This window comes from Choloepus didactylus, chromosome X, assembly GCF_015220235.1.
Source record: "Choloepus didactylus isolate mChoDid1 chromosome X, mChoDid1.pri, whole genome shotgun sequence".
NCBI lineage: Eukaryota > Metazoa > Chordata > Mammalia > Pilosa > Megalonychidae > Choloepus > Choloepus didactylus.
Window position 1 is genome coordinate 148,946,960 of NC_051334.1, and position 15,400 is coordinate 148,962,359.

Here is a 15,400-nt window from a genome sequence, read left to right on the forward strand (position 1 = left end):
TAACTACATACCCAAGTGATTCCATCCCAATGGGCCCAATACCACCATATACTTCATTGATAATGCTTCCCTACATCTGAACACATAGTAAACAGAAAAAAAATGGAATTAATGAACCAGATCTCTTAAGAAAATGAATGAGAATATTAGTATTAGGTGTCCATAAGGCCAATGTCACATCCCAGAGTTCATGAAACACCAGAAAGACTAAAGTCTACCAATAACCAGCTTTCAGAAGGCAGGTGTGCCCATCCTCCACTCTCATCACAGTCAGCTATGGGTTCTGTGTCTCCTGGCTAGCTCATTGGTGACAGAAGGAGACATGAAAATCTTCCCCAATATGAGGTGTGGGCATGGCAGATCACTGATCACAGCTTTTGATTAGCAACTTAGGGTTGCAGAGTCATAGCTCTGAGGGTGGTTCCAACCCACCTAGGACAAGGGTGGCAGCAGCCAATGTTTCAAAATGCCCAGAGAAGGGCAGCAGCTGCCATAATTTCATACTACCCCTGTGAGGTGGCAGTGATGAATGCTTAAGGACACTGCACTTCCTCAGGACTGTAGGGGACAGTGAGCTGAAGGGCTGCATTTGTGGGGCAGGCCAAGAAAGCTCAGCTTTGGAGAGCCTGCAAGAAGCTCTTGGCACCCTTCCTGATACTCTCCTCAAGGCACTATGGAGCCAGTCCATGCCCCCTTGTAGGTCCCTGGCCCTGTTTCACTGGGAACCACTGCTACGGGAAAGCCCTCTCCTGCTTGCCCCTCCTCCAAGAATTTTCTCTCCAAGGAAAAACAGCTTGAGACCAGAAAGTGGTGTAAGAAACTATAGAGGCAGAAAGTCTCAGGGAAAGGCTTACTGGCTTCCAACACCTGGGAGAGGTAGGTCTCTCTCCTGGGAAACAGAGGGAATAATTCAACTCCTCTAAACAAGGAAACCCTAAAAAAAACAAAAGCCCTGGGCAAAACACAGGTCCATATAGACAAGGAAAACTGTGCATACTGCATTCACCTTGGCCAAACTTCCTGACAGGAAAGCTGAAGCTCAAGAAAATCTCTGTCATCTCACCAACTGGTTACAAAACCAAGAAACAGACATCCCAGGGAGTAAGTCAAAGTGTCAGCATTTTAAAATATTAAAATGTACAGTGTGCAACAAGAGTACAACACAAACAAAGAAACAGGAGATGATAGCCTATCCACAGGAAGTGTATAAAAATCCAGGAAACACCAATGAAAAGCCCAGAAAGTGGACATACTGAAAATAGCATTTAAAAAATGGTCTCAAAAATGTTCAAGGAGATGAAGGAAAACACAGAGAAGGAACTAAAGGATATCAGGAAAACAATGTGCAATATGAGAATCTTAGTAAAAAGATAAAAATCTTAAAAAAGGAACAAAACAGAACTACTGGAGTTGAAGACCACAATAATTGAAATGAAAAATGTCCAGAATCGTTTCAACAACAGATTGGACCTGACAGAAGAAAGAATCAGTGAACTTAAAGACAAGACACTTGAAATGAGTCAGACTGAGGAACAGAAAGCAAAAAAAAAAAAAAATTATAAAAATCAAAAATAGCCTAAGACACCTCTGTGACACCATCAAGTGTACCAATGTATGCATTATGGAAGTCCCAGAAAAGGAAAAGAGAAAGATGCAGAAGGAATAGTCAAAGAAATAATAACAAAGAATTTCCCAAAGTTAGCAAAAGATATTAATATCCACATCCAGGAAGCCCACAGAATACCGAACAGGATAAACATGAAGAAAAATACACTATCATATATCAATTGCACTGCAGAGTGCAAAGGACAAGGAGAGAGCTTTGAAACCTGCACCAGAAAAGCAACATGCTATGTACAAAGGAGCCACATTTAGATTGAGTGCCGATTTCTCATCAGAATCCATGGAGATGAGAAGTGGGTTGAAATACTTAAAATGTTGAAAGAAAACAACTGCTGACCAATAATTTTATATATGGCTAGACATTCTTTTTACTATGACAGATAGAGTAAGAAATTCCCAGATAAAGAAAAGCTGAGGGTATTCATCATGACTAGACCTGCCCTACAGGCAATGCTAAAGGGAGTTCTTCATACTGAAAGGAAAGGACAATAAACAGTGATTCAAAGCACCATAAAGAAATATAGTCCTCCAGTAAAGACGGCAATTTGAATAGCTATAAATGCCAGTACTATTGTATTATATTATTTGGTATGTTAACTCCACTTTTTACTTCCTACAGGTGCTAAAATTCAAATAAGTAAAAAGCAATGATAAATCTGTGGTTTTGGACATAAAATGCACAAAGTTATAAGTCATAACAAGTACAAAAGAAGTGGGGCAATGGAGGAGTAGAGGAAAAGAAGGTGTGTGTGCCATTGATGTCAAGTTGGTATCAAAGTATGATTGCTATATATTTAGAATGTTAAGTTTTAGCCCCATGGTAACCACAAAGAAAGCATATATTAAAAAAAAATCCATATAGAAAAGAGACGACACTCAATATGGTACAAAACAAACAAAAAAATCAAATAAATATGAAAGTAGGCATTAACTGAAGAATTGAGAGAAAAAAAGGTAAAGGACCTACATAGGCTAAAGAGAAAATGGCGGAAGATATTGTTGCATTATCAGTACTGACTTTAAATGAAAATGGATTAAACTCTCTATTAAAAAAGTAGAGATTGGCAAAATGGATTTGAAAAAAAAAGTATGACCCAACTATATGCTATCTGCAAGATATTTACCTAAATTCAAAGACAAGTAGGCTGAAAGTGAAAGGATGGAAAAAAATATACCAAGCAAATAGTAACCAAAAGTGAGCAGGGGTAGATCTACAAATATCAGATAAAGTATATTTTAAATCAAAAACAATTATGAGGGAAAAAAATGGTCATTACATCCTGACAAAAGGAATGTTTCAACTAGAAGATGTAATAATTATAAATATGTATGTACTTAACAGCAGAGACCCAAAAATATATGAAGTAAATAGTGACAGATTTGAAGGGAGAAATTGGTAGTTCTACATAAATAGTAGGAGACTTTAATACACCATTTCAAGAACAGATATAACATCCAATCAGAAGATCAATAAGGAAGTACATGATTGAATGACATTTTAAACCAACTAGACCCAACAGACATCTATAGAACACTTCACCAATGTAAACAGGATACACATACTTCTCAAGCACACATGGATCATTCTCCAGGATAGACAATATGGTAGGTGACAAACCAATCTCAATAAATTCAACATTTTAGAAATCATAAAATGTATATTTTCTGACCACAATGGAATAAACCTATAAGTCAATGACAGAGGGAGAAATTGAAAATTCACAAACATGTGGAAATTAAACAACATACTCTTAATCAACCAGAGAGCTAAAGGGGAAATCACAAGTAAAATTGGGAAATATCTTGAGGCAAATTAAAATGAAAAGACAGCATACCAAAACCTATGGGATGCAATGAAGGCAGTACAGAGAGGTGAATTTAAAGCTCTAAATGCTCACATTTGAAAAGAAGAAAGATTTCAAATCAGAGAACTAACACCAAAATTGGAAGAACTAGGAAAAGAAGAGAAAACTAAACCCAAAGAGAGAAGAAGGAAGGAAATTACAAAGATTACAGCATAGATAATGAAATAGAAAACAAAAACAAAGAGAATCAACAAAACCAAAGTTTGTTTTTTGAAGATATCAATTAAGTTGACAAACCACTAGCTAGACTGGTGAAGAAAAAGGAGAATAAAAATAATGAAACTCAGAAATGAAAAGGGGATATTATTAATGACTCTGCTAAAATAAAAAGGACTATAAGAGGATACTATGAACAACTGTTCACCAATAAGTTAGATAACTAACATAGGTGAAATGGACAAATACTTAGAAACAGACAAACTATCTGCATTGACACAAGAAGGAATAGAAGACTTTTATTTGCAGAAATTTAAACCAATTATTAGTAGAGATTAAATCAGTAATCAAACACCTTCCAACAATTGGGCAAGATGGCAGAATGGTGAGGTGCAGAATTTCGTCTCTCCCCTAGAGTAGCTGGCAATTACCCAAGAACTATATGAAACAGTGTTTTTGGGGTCTCCAGTAACCAGTCACACATTGGACACAAGTTTGGAATTGGAGGAAAAGCTGAGAATGCAGCGAACATTGTAGGTTCCCCAGACAAGGGGTCTGGCACCCCTCCCCACCCAGACCTCACAGACTGTCTTGCTACTGGCTCCCTGAAAGGGGGGGAAAAAAAAACAAAAAACAGCAATCTGCTGAGGGCAAGAAGGGGGGCTCAACCCAGCTTCAACTGCAGCATTAATTAATAAATTAATTAAATAATTTTGGGAGCTGGGGTGCTAAAGAAGGGCTGGGCTCCGAGAAGGGGTCACATAAAAGCAGGCACCCATTCCCAGGCTCCAAAAAAGCCATTTTTCCCCTACATTTTATCCCTTCTGGCTTCTCACTGATTCCTTATCTTTTTGCATTTCAATAGCCCCTGGCAGGGGTGGAATTAAAGCTGTTGGAGAGTAATTATCAGACAATAGCCCAAAGTACATCTTTAAATGCTCTATTCTGACACTGAAAAAACTTCCAGGCTGGGGAAAGACTTTTAAAAGGGACTCCTTTTTTCTTTTCTTTTTTCTTTTTCTTGTTTTTCTTTTCTATTTTTTTAATCTAAAAGTAATAGGTGGTTATTTCCTATCAGAAAGCCCAGGTTGAGAGACTAGTCTGGGCTTGGGGGGAGACAGAGTACCCACAGCATCTTTGAGTTCTGGATTCACTTCTCAAGGTCTCCAGCCCCGTCTTTAATTGGCAACACAGGCTGACCAAGGAATCTAGCTGGAGATGCCCCAAAGAGGAGAGGGGAGAAGGGAATAGTGCCCCTGAGAGACAACTGGAGTTCTAAGGATTGGGAGAGTGGAGGGAGGTCCAGCTCAACTGGCAGTCCTCCTTCTGGAAACTCAGACCCCAGGGGCTGGAATTCAGATTCTGACTTCAGTCAGCCATGCCCCTGACAGGATCAGAGTCACCAGGAGAACTAAATTCTGTATACCTCCTTAAACTGATGGGGGAGCTGTGGGGTGGCAAGTGCCACCTGCTGGACAGGAGAGGAAAAGCACCAATTCTAAAGGCCTCATAGGAGGGTCTCATTCTCAGGAAAACTCCATACCCTCCCAATGAGACCTGGGCCTCACTAGACTGGGAAAATCTGACTGGGGTTGACCACATCTGAGGAGACCCTCTCAAAAAAAGGCTACATAGAAGCAGAGCAACAAACATAAAAAACAGGTGAAAAATTCTGATCAAATAAATAGAACCCAAGTTAGAGGTCTAGAATAAGTTGAACTGAATAACAGAGGCCAGAGAACAAAGCCAAACAACAAGAAAACCACAAGGTAAAAGATAGAAAACAAGCTCCAGAATAAACTAATCAAGAAAATCAGATACCTAGGCAACTTGAGATAACAAGCCATACCAGGAAACATGAAAATATGGACCAGCCAAAGGAACAAACTAATAGCTCAACTGAGATACAAGAGTTGAGGCAACTAATGCTAAATAAACTCAATGAAATGAAGGAAGCTATAGTGAAAGAGCTGAAGGATATAAAGAAGACACTGGATGACCATAAAGAAGAATTCATAAACTTGAAAAAACAAATGGCAGAACTCATGGGAATGAAGACCACAATGGAGGAGATGAAAAACACAATGGAGGGACACAACAGTAGATTTGAACAGGCAGAAGAAAGGATCAGTGAACTGGAAGACAGGTCATGAGAATTCATACACACAAAAGAACAGATGGTGAAAAAAATGGAAAAATATGAGCAGGGTCTTAGGGAGCTGAGTGACAACATGAAATACACAAATATACATGTTATGGGTATCCCAGAAGGAGAAGAGATGGGAAAAGGGGCAGAAAGAGTAATAGAAGACATATTCACTAAAAATTTCCGAACTCTTATAAAAGACAGAAAATTAGAGATTCAAGAAGTACAACATACCCCAAATAGAATAGATCCCAATAGACCTACTTCAAGACACTTACTGATCAGATTGCCCAATGTCAAAGACAAAGAGAGGATTCTGAAAGCAGTAAGAGAAAAGCAATCCATCACATACAAGGGAAGGTCAATAAGCCTATGTACAGATTTCTCTGCAGAAACCATGGAGGCAAGAAGACAGTGGCATGATATATTTAAGATACTGAAAGAGAAAAACTGCCAACCAAGAATTCTATATCTGGCAAAACTTTCCTTCAAAAATGAGGGAGAGGTTAAAACATTTTCAGACAAACAGACACTGAGAGAGTCTGTGAATAAGAGACAAGCACTACAAGAAATACTAAAGGGAGTGCTACAGGCTGATAGGAAAAGACAGGAGAGAGAGAGTTGGAGAAGAATGCAGAAATGAAGATTATCAGGACAGGTAAAAGGAGAGAGAGGAAAAAATAAGATATGACATATAAACTCCAAAAGACAAAATGGTAGTAGAAAGTACTGCCCTTATAGTAATAACACTAAATGTAAATGGATTAAACTCCCCAATAAAAAGGCATAGACTGGCAAAATGGATTAAAAAACAGGACCCATCTATATGCTGTCTACAAGAAACTCCCTTTAGACACACGGGCAAAAATAGACTGAAAGTGAAAGTTTGGAAAAAGATATTTCACGCAAACAACAACCAGAAAAAAGTGGGAGTAGCTATATTAATACCAGACAAATTAGATTTCAAAAGTAAAACAATTAAAAGAGACAAAGAAGGACACTATATATTAATAAAAGGGTCAATTCATCAAGAAAACATAACAATCATAAATATTTATGCACCAAGCCAGAATGCCCCAAAATTCATGAGGCAAACACTGAGATCACTGAAAGGAGAAGTAGACACCTCTACAATAATAGTTGGAGACTTCAATATACCACTCTCATCAATGGATAGAACATCTAGACCGAGGATCACTAAAGAAATGGAGATGTTGAATTGTATGATAAATGAACTAGTCTTGACAGACATTTATAGAACACACATCCAACAACCACAAGATACACTTTTTTCTCAAGTGCTCATGGAACATTCTCTAGGATAGACCACATGTTGGGTCACAAAGCAAGTCTCAACAAATTTGAAAATATTGATATTATACAAAACCCTTTCTCAGACCATAATGAAATGAAGTTGGAAATAAATAAAAGGCAGAAGGTCATAAAATTCACAAACATATGGAGGCCAAATAACACCCTTTTAGAAAACCAGTGGGTAAAGGAAGAAATTACAAGGGAAATTAGTAAATACCTCAAGGCAAATCACAATGAAAACACAACATATCAAAACTTATGGGATGCAGCAAAGGTGGTGCTGAGAGGGAAATTTATTGCCCTAAATGCCTGTATTAAAAGAGAAGAGAGAGCAAAAATTGAAGAGTTAACTGTTCACCTGGAGGAATTAGAGAAAGAACAGCAAACTAACCCCAAAGCAAGCAGAAGAGAAGAAATAACAAAGATTAGAACAGAAATAAATGCAATTGAGAACAGGAAAACTAGAGAGAGAATCAACAAAACCAGAAGTTGATTCTTTGAGAAAATCAATAAAATCGAGGGACTGCTGGCTAGGCTAACAAAAAAAAAAAAGAGAGAGAGAGAGAGAGAGCAGATGCAAATAAATGCAATCAGAAATGGGAAAGGAAATATAACTATCGACCCTGGAGAAATTAAGGAGATAAAGAGAAGATACTATGAGCAACTGTATGCTAATAAACTAGACAACTTAGATGAAATGGACAACTTCCTAGAAAAGCATAAACAATCAACATTGACTCAAGAAGAAACAGATGACCTCAACAAACCAATCACAAGTAAAGAGATTGAGTCAGTCATCAAAAAGCTGCCAAAAAGGAAAAGCCCAGGACCAGATGGTTTCACATGTGAATTCTACCAAGCATTCAAGAAAGAATTAGTACCAATCCTGCTCAAACTCTTCAAAAAAATTGAAGACAGAAAGCTACCTAACTCATTCTATGAAGCCAACATCACCCTAATACCAAAATCAGACAAAGATACTACAAAAAAAGAACATTATAGACCAATTTCATTAATGAATATAGATGCAAAAATCCTCAACAAAATACTTACAAATTGAATCCAGCAACACATTAAAAGAATTATACACCAGGACCAGGTGGGATTTATTCCAGGTATGCAAGGCTGGTTCAACACAAGAAAATCAATTAATGTAATACACCACATCAATAAATCAAAGCAGAAGAACCACATGATCATCCTGAGTGATGCAGAAAAAGCATTTGACAAAATTCAACATCCTTTCCTGATGAAAACACTTCAAAGGATAGGAATAGAAGGGAACTTTTTCAATATGATAAAGGCAATATATGGAAAACCCACAGCTAACATCATACTCAATGGGGAGGGACTGAAAGCTTTTCCTCTAAGATCAGGAACAAGACAGGGATGCCCGCTATCACCATTGTTATTCAACATTGTGCTGGAAGTTCTAGCTAGAGCAATTAGGCAAGAAAAAGAAATAAAAGTCATCCAAATTGGAGAGGAAGTAGTAAAACTTTCACTATTTGCAGATGACATGATTCTATATGTAGGAAATCCAGAAAAATCTACAGCAAAGCTACTAGAACTAGTCAATGAATACAGCAAAGTAGCAGTTTAAAAGATCAACATGCAAAACTCTGTAGTGTTCCTATACACAAGTAATGTGCAACAAGAGGAGGAAATCAAGAAAAAAATTCCATTTACAATAGCAACCAAAGAATCAAGTATTTAGGAATAAACTTAACCAAGAACACAAAAGAACTTTACATAGAAAACTATAAGAAACTGCTAAAAGAAATTGAACAAGACCTAAAAAAAAAAATGGAAGAACATGCCATGTTCATGGATTGGAAGACTAAATATAGTTAAGATGGCAATTTTACCTAAACTGATTTACAGATTCAATGCAATACCAATTCAAATCCCAACAACTTACTTTACAGAAATAGAAAAACCAATAACTAAATTTATTTGGAAGTGTAAGGTGCCCCAAAAAGCCAAAAATATCTTGAGAAAGAGGAATGAAGTGGGAGGTCTCACACTACCCGACTTTGAAGCATATTACAAAGCTACAGTGCTCAAAACAGCATGGTACTGGCATAAGGACAGATATACCCACCAATGGAATCAAACTGAGTGTTCAGAAGTAGACCCTCACATCTACAGACAACTGATCTTTGATAAGGCAGTGAAGCCAAAGCAACTGGGAAAGAGCAGCCTGTTCAACAAATGGTGTTTGGAGAACTGGATATACATTTCCAAAAGAATGAAAGAGGATGCCTATCTCACACCTTATACATAAATTAACTCAAAATGGATCAAAGACCTAAACATTAGCACCAAGACCATAAAACTCTTAGAAGAAAATGTAGGGTAGTATCTTAAAGATCTTGTGATAGGAGGTGGTTTCTTAGACCTCACACCCAAGGCACGAGCAACCAAAGAACAAATAGACAAATGGGATCTCCTCAAAATTAAACACTTTTGTTCATCAAAGGATTTGTCAGAAAAGTAAAAAGGTGACCTACACAATGGGAGATGATATTTGGAAACCACATATCAGATAAGGGTTTAATATCCCAAATATATAAAGGAATCCTGCATCTCAATAACAGAAAGACAAACAATCCAATTAAAAAATGGGCAAAAGACATGGACAGACATTTTTCTAAAGAGGAAATACAAATGGCTCAAAAACATATGAAAAAATGCTCAACTTCACTGGCTATTAAGGAAATGCAAATCAAAACCACAATGAGATATCGTCTCACACCTACCAGAATGGCCATTATCCAAAAAAACAGAAAATGACAAGTGCTGGAGAGGATGTGGAGAAAGAGGCACACTTATTCATTGTTGGTGGGAATGTAGAATGGTGTAACCACTCTGGAAGATAGTGTGGCATTTCCTCAGGAAGCTAAATATAGATTTGCTGTATGACCCAGCTATTCCATTGCTAGGTATATACTCAGAGGAAATGAAGCTTAAGACACAAACAGACATTTGTAAACCAATGTTTACTGCAGTATTATTCACAGTCGCCAAGAGATGGAAACAGCCCAAATGTCCATCGATGGATGAGTGGATAAACAAACTGTGGTATATACACGTGATGGAATATTATGCAGCTGTAAGACAGAACAAAGACATGTATCACATAATAATGTGGATGAACCTTGAGGACATTATGTTGAGTGAAGTTAGCCAGAAACAAAAGGACAGATTCTGTATGGTCTCACTAATATGAACAGACATTAATGAACAAACTTTGGGAGTTAAAAGCTGACAACACAGGTGTCCAGGAGATAGAAAGAGGGCAGACACCAGGCATTTGATGCTTAAGGACTACAGAATGTTTAGAAGGATTGATTGTATAGATCCAGAAATAGATCGCATAATACCGTGTGATGGTAGCACAGTATTGTAAGTACACTGAACAAAGATGTCTGTGAGTATAACTGAAAGAGGTGGGATAGGAGAATGGATGACACCAGCGGTAAAGATAGATGATAAAGACTGGGACTGTATAACTTGACAAAAACTGGAGTGGCCAATGACTGTGACTAAATATACAAATATAAAAATGTTTTTGCATGTGGGAGAGCAAATGAATGTCAACCATGTAGAGTGTTGAAAAAGGGATGGTTTTCAGGAAAAAACATAACCAAAGCAAATTGGAGTCTATGGTCAACAGTAACATTGTAATATACCTCCATTAAATGTAACAAAGGGAATATGCCAATGCTAAGTGTACATGAGAGGGGGATATAGGGGAGGAATACAGGATTCTTGGTAGTGGTGTTATTTTCTGTCCTTACTATTATATTGTATTGTATGACATGTTATTTTTCTTTTTATCTTTTTTTATTATTGCTAAAAAAACAATTTTTTTGTAGTAATCAATATGTTCAAGTGCTGATTGTGGTGATAAATGTACAACTTTATGATGATACCATGAACAACTGATTGTACACTGTGGATAAATGTATGGTATGTGAATGTAACTCTATAAAATTGTAGGAAAACTATATATAGGAGTAAAAGTGTTGGAGAAAACATGGTGAGAGGGATGTACCTATCTACTGTTGATGAGCAGGTAGAATAGTGTAGGCTTTCTGAAGGTCAGTGTGGTGGTTCCACAAAAAGTTAAATATGTGGGGACCATAAGGTCCTGCAACCTCATTATGGGGTATGTCATTTGAAGATCTGAGAGCAGAGACATGAATGGACACTTGCAAACTGGTGTTCATGGAGACAGTAATCATGATTTGCAATGGGTGGAGGTGACCTAAGGGTAAGTAGACTGAGGAACAGAATGGTGAACTGTGGCATATGCATACAATGGAACATTGAGCAACTATGAGAGGGAGTGAAGCTGTGAGACACACAATGAGGTGAATGGATCCTGTACACAGTATTTTGAGTGAAGTACACCAGAAATAAAGGCAAACACTATAATGCCTCACCAATATGGACTAACTACAATGTGTAAACTCAGAATTGACTCTTAGAACATAGCCTAATGTGGACATGATTATTGTAATAGTCCCTAGATTGTAAGCTCTTACAGTAGTCAACTCTATTCCTGAATTGTAATGCCTATCTCTAAACTTTGAGATGCTGATCCCTTAGTGTATAACCTGATTGGTCTCTGGAACAATGCATATCTCTGAGACACATGAAACTCAGAGCTAGAGCTTGGCAGATATGAATGTCAGTATTAGTGCATACAGCAACTGTTAAAAAAAAAAAAGCTGAAAAAGAGCCCAGACTTCAATTAGTGATATGAATGAAGCAGATCTGGTTAAGACTAGGGCAAACAGGGCCAAAGGGTAAAGATCGAAACTGACTGTATTTTAAAACTTCAACTTCCATATAAGACCAAGAGAAGAGATGTCTACTTGGTGCAGGATCTATATTTTTTAAACAGTATAACTCTATAGTCGGTTTGTTCAAACACCGCAATTACATGGAACTTTGAATAGGAAGTGAGATATGGGAGGTTAGTATAGGTTAGAGTGAAATAGTGACACATCCCAAAGTAATTTGGGCAGAGAATAAAAAATATATTTACAGTCCCCTCACCCCGTGGAGCTGGGGGAAGGTGCAGAAGTGTTGGACTTCCTCACCTGGACTGGTGTTGATGTTGTCACAAACATTGGGACTGGCGGTTTGATGTGCTGAGTCCTTGATCATGGGACTTGCCCTTATGAAGCTTGTTACTGCAAAGGAGAGGTTAAACTTGCATATAATTGTGCCTAAGAGTCTCCCCCTGAGTACCTCTTTGTTGCTCAGATGTGGTCCTTTCTCTCTCTAACTGAGCCACCTCAGCAGGTGAACTCACTGCCCTCCCCCTTACATGGGACCCGACTCCCAGGGGTGTAAATCTCCCTGGCAATGCAGCATATGACTCCCGGGGATGAATCTGGACCCAGCATTGTGGCATTGAGAATATCTTCTTGACCAAAAGTGGGATGCAAAATGAGATGAAATAGTTTCAGTGGCTGAGAGATTTCAAATGGAGTCGAGAGGTCACTCTGGTGGACATTCTTATGCACTATATAGATAACACCTCTTGGGTTTTAACGTGTTGGAATAGCTAGAAGTAAATACCTGAAACTACCAAACTCCAACCCAGTAGTTTGGACTCCTGAAGATTATTATATAATAATGTAGATTACAAGGGGTGACAGTGTGATTGTGAAAACCTTGTGGATCACACTCCCTTTATCTAGTGTATGGATGGATGAGTAGAAAAATGGGGATAAAGACTGAATGACAAATAGGGTGGGATGTGGGGATGGTTTGGGAGTTCTTTTTTCACTTTTATTTTTTGTTCTTATTCTGATTCTTTCTGATGTAAGGAAAATGTTCAGAAATAGATTATGGTGAGGAACGCATAACTATATGATCATACTATGAACAGTTGATTGTATACCATGGATGATTGTATGGTATGTGAATATATTTCAACAAAACTGAATTTAAAAAAAAAACTTCCAACAAAGAAAGGCCCAGGATCAGACGGTTTCACAGGAGAATTCTACCAAACCTTACAAAAAAACTTAAATCCAATTCTACTCAAACTCTTCCAAAAAATTGAAGAGGAAGCAATGCTCCCTAATTTATTCTAGGAGAACATCACATTTATACCAAAGCCAGGTATGGATAATGCAAGAAAAGAAAACTGCAAACAAATATTTATTATGAATATAGATGCAAAAATCCTGAAGAAAATGTTGGTAAATTTAATCCAACAACATATTAAAAGAATTATATACCATGATCAAGTGGCATTCATCCCTTGTATGCAAGGTTGGTTCAACATAAGAAAATCAATTAATGTAATACACCATTTTAACAGAATGAAAGAAAAAAACACACATGATCATCCCAGTTAATGCAGAAAAGGCATTTGAAAAAATCCAGCACCACTTCTTGATAAATACACTTGGAACCCTAGGAATGGAAGGAAACTTCCAAAATATGATAAAGGGCATATATGAAAAGCCCACAGCTGACATCTTACTTAATGGCCAAAGACTGAAAACCTTCCCTCTAAGATCAGGAACAAGACAGTGATGCCCACTGTCACAACCATTATTCATGATTGTACTGGAAGTTCTTTACAGGGGAGTTAGGCAAGAAAAAGAAATAAAAGAATCCATATTGGAAAGGAAGAAGTAAAACTTTCCCTATTTGCAGATCATATGATCCCATATACAGAAAAGCCTTAAAATTCACAGAAAAGGTCCTAGAGATAATAAATAATTTCAGCAAAGTGGTAGGTTAATATATCAACACCCAAAACTCAGTAAAGTTTTTATGCACATGAAATGAACAATAAGAATTCAAGAAATGTTACACTTACAATCACAACTAAAAGAATCAAATATCTAGTAATAAATCTAACCAAAGATCTAAAGGACCTGTACATAGAGAACTACAATACATTGATAAAATAAAGAAGACCTAAATAAATGGAAGGACATTGCATGTTTATGGATTGGAAAACCAAACATCAAGTTGGCAAGCCTACACAAAGCAATTCATAGATTCAATGCAATCCCAATAAAATGGAAAAGTCAATCAAATTTACATGGAAGAGTTAGGGGGCACAAATAGCTAAAGCCATCTTGAAAAAGAAGAATGAAGTTGGAGGACTCACAATTCCCAGTCTTAAAATGTATTACAAAACCACAGTAATCAATACAGCATGGCACTTACACAAGGACAGACATGTAGACTAATAGACTCAAATTGAGAGCTCAGAAATCAACCCTCAAATTTATGGTTAACTGATTTTTGACAAGAATGTAAAGGTCACTCAATTGAAAAAGAATAGTGTCCTCAAAAAATGGTGCTAAGAAATCTGAATATCCATTTGCAGAAAAAAAGGACCCCTACCTCACCCCTTATACAAAAATCAATTCAAAATGGATCAAAGACCTAAATATAAGAGCCAGAAAGTAAATGAAAGTAAAACAGTCACCTACGTAATAGGAAAATTATTGGAAACCACATATCCAATAAAGGTTTTTTTTTTTTATCTTCATTTTATTGAGATATATTCATATACCACGCAGTCATACAAAACAAATCGTACTTTCGATTGTTTACAGTACCATTACATAGTTGTACATTCATCACCTAAATCAATCCCTGACACCTTCATTAGCACACACACAAAAATAACAAGAATAATAATTAGGGCGAAAAAGAGCAATTGAAGTAAAAAAGAACACTGGGTACCTTTGTCTGTTTGTTTCCTTCCCCTATTTTTCTACTCATCCATCCATAAACTAGACAAAGTGGAGTGTGGTCCTTATGGCTTTCCCAATCCCATTGTCACCCCTCATAAGCTACATTTTTATACAACTGTCTTCGAGATTCATGGGTTCCGGGTTGTAGTTTGATAGTTTCAGGTATCCACCACCAGCTACCCCAATTCTTTAGAACCTAAAAAGGGTTGTCTAAAGTTTGCATAAGAGTGCCCACCAGAGTGACCTCTCGGCTCCTTTTGGAATCTCTCTGCTACTGAAGCTTATTTCATTTCCTTTCACATCCCCCTTTTGGTCAAGAAGATGTTCTCCGTCCCACGATGACAGCTCTACATTCCTCCCCGGGAGTCATATTCCACGTTGCCAGGGAGATTCACTCCCCTGGGTGTCTGATCCCACGTAGGGGGGAGGGCAGTGATTTCACCTTTCAAGTTGGCTTAGCCAGAGAGAGAGGGCCACATCTGAGCAACAAAGAGGCATTCGGGAGGAGGCTCTTAGGCACAACCATAGGGAGGCCTAGCCTCTCCTTT